Below are 2,639 nucleotides of genomic sequence, written 5' to 3'. Positions count from 1 at the left end.
AAGCTACGCTTTAAATGAGTAACATTGGTTTAAACTTCAATATGAGTGTGTTTTGATTATTGAAAAATCACTAGGTTTGGATTGGAGCGTAAGCCTAACTTAGAGCTTTCATGTCACGCATGAGAGTTACTAGAACTGGAAACGCTATCATACCCAAACCCGGATGATTAATTTAGTTGTTTTGTGTATTAATTGTAATTGAATTTATGGTAGTTTCTTAAATTAGAATCCCGCATATCATGTATGGGGATTGCTTAAACTAGAGCTATCATTATCTTTAATTGCATTTAATAACAAATCCTCATATCTGAAATTAAATTAATGTTACTAATCTTTTATGCTAATATTTGGGAATCAACGGGTTGGCACTGAAATTGTCTTAACTCAAGTACTTTCCAATTTCATATTCTCACGTTTAGTATTTATTTCAACTTTTGTCTTGCTTTATTTTCTAGTATTTGTTATCTAAAAAAATCATAAAAAATCATGTTATCAATCCATCTAAATGCGTGTGCGTGTGTGTGACATTCTTTTTTTTTCTTTTGCCATAAATAAATCTCTCAGTGGACGACCTGGACTTATCCAGAAAGTATAAATTTAAATTTGAACTACAACTGCACTCGTAAACTGACGAGTATAAACCTCTCGCCTAAATAAATAAATAAAATATAAAATTTTTATTGTGTTTTGTTTTGTGTTTTAATTGCAGGGTGAGAGTGCAGTCAAATTTTGGCGCCGTTGCCGGGGAGATTGAGGCAAAAACAAAAAGGAAAAACAAAATATAAGAAGAAGCATCTCCTGATAAATTCGGTAACTCTGTTTCTTTTTACTTTATTTTTATTTTTGCATAGTGTATGATACTTAGGTCAGGTAAAACTGTAGAAAATCAGTCACTCATGTCTCAACACAATGAGAACATGCCACTTCCACAGAACATGTCTGCACGTGGTAGTGACCACGGTGACCCTGATCCCATTGATCAGGAGATGATCAGACCCCTTAGGGAGTATCTTCATCCTCCTAGGCAGACAACCCCCTCATGCATTATTCTTCCCATCAATCATCATAGGTTTAACTTCAAACCTGGCACAATCCAATTGTTGCCAACTTTTCATGGCATGGATTCTAAAAATCCATATACTCATATGAAAGAATTTGAGGAAGTATGTAGCACTTGCATGGACCATACAGCAAATGAGGATGTCATAAGATTAAAACTCTTTCCATTCTCACTGAAAGATAAGGCAAAAATATGGTTAAGCACTCTCCCACCTAGATCTATAGGAACTTGGAGAGAAATGCAAACAACTTTCTTAAAAAAATACTTCCCTGCCAACAGAACTGCTACTCTTCAAAGACAAATCATGAACTTTGCCTGTAAACCAAATGAGAATTTTGCGCAAGCGTGGGAAAGGTTTAAAGACCTTCTTCACACTTGTCCGCACCATGCTTTTGAGCAATGGAGAGTGGTCAGTTTCTTTCATGATTCACTCACTCCCCAATTGAAAATGCTAGTTTCTACAATGTGCAATGGAGAATTCTATGAGAAGACTCCAGAAGAAGCTTTCCACTTCTTTGACACATTGGCTGAGAATACAAGGAACTGGGAAGTTGGTCCAACATCTGCTCTTGATTCAAGAGAAAATCCACAACCTAGAGGGAGATACCAATTGAGTGAGAGTGACGATTTAAATGCAAGACTAACTGCTTTAACAAAGAAAGTTGAAAACATGCAACCCAAAAAGGTGCAATCTGTTAATCAAGTGGAAGTAAAGTGTGCTGTGTGTGATGCAACAGATCATTCAACTGAAGAATGTCCTACCCTACCTGCTTTCAAGGAGGTATTGTATGGGCAGACTAATAACAATCATTCACACAACTTTGAGGGGAGACAAAATCAAAATCAGAGTGGAGCCTATTATGGGAATAATCAGAACTACAATTCATACCATCCCAATAATAGAAATCACCCCAATTTTTCTTGGAGAAATGATTCTGGAAATCATTCTCAACCTCCCTTCCCTACACAACAACATACCTTCCAACAAAATCAAGGTTCTTCATCCAATACTTACCAACCTCCTCATAGGAGATCTTTGGAAGATACCTTGCACCAGTTCATCCAAAGTCAAACAGGTATCAATAATCAGGTTGCTCAGCTTATCAAAAATCAAGACCAAACAAACAGAGCCATAGAAGACATTAGGAGCCAGTTGACCAAGATAACACAAACATTGAGTGTGAGAGAACCCGGGAGGTTTCCATCCCAAACTAATCCTAACCCAATTAGGCAAACCAACCAGGTAGAAGCTTCAAATAGTGAAACCAACACTCATGAACAAGTGCAAGCAGTGACTGCCCTAAGAAGTGGAAGAATAATTGAGAAACCAACTGATCCTAGGATAAACCAACATGTTGATGAAGAAAAAGAACCAAAAGATCATGAATCCACTGTGGAAAAAAATGAGAAAAATGAAAAAAATGAGAAAAATGAAAAACAAAAAGAAGATGAGAAAGAAATTCAATACAGGCCCAAACCACCTTTTCCACAAAGGTTGAATCATTTGAAAAAAGAGCAACAAAATGCAGATATATATGAAGTGTTTAAGCAAGTGAGAATCAACATCCCGCTGTTGGAT

Source organism: Diospyros lotus, chromosome 11 (genome assembly GCF_014633365.1).
Source record: "Diospyros lotus cultivar Yz01 chromosome 11, ASM1463336v1, whole genome shotgun sequence".
NCBI classification, from domain to species: Eukaryota; Viridiplantae; Streptophyta; class Magnoliopsida; order Ericales; family Ebenaceae; genus Diospyros; species Diospyros lotus.
The sequence above is the reverse complement of the archived record's forward strand: the minus strand, read 5'-3'. Positions refer to the sequence as shown.